A 338-nucleotide genomic window follows, 5' to 3' on the forward strand; every position below is an offset into this window, starting at 1 on the left:
AATTATTTTATTTTGACCTATATATCCTTTGCAGTTTTCCCCAGTGAGGACATCTAGCAAAAGTATCATACCATGTAAGTGACACTGATGGCCCAGGCAAAGAATGTGTCCCTCAACACAAATACTGTTTTTGCAGTTACGGCCATTTCCCCTCCTAAATCTTGGCAACCACTATTCTGATTCCTCATTCCTGTAATTTGCTCTTTCAGGAAATAGAATCGTGAAATCTTTTTGGATTGGCTGTTCTTGCTCTGGGAAATTCCCTGCAGGCTGGAGCTGGGTGTATTCACAACTCCTTCCCTTTTTGACTGCCTTAGTAGCACACTGTGGGCATTTTG

This window comes from Psammomys obesus, unplaced genomic scaffold (assembly GCF_907164565.1).
Source record: "Psammomys obesus unplaced genomic scaffold, mPsaObe1.curated_primary_1811, whole genome shotgun sequence".
Lineage (NCBI taxonomy): Eukaryota > Metazoa > Chordata > Mammalia > Rodentia > Muridae > Psammomys > Psammomys obesus.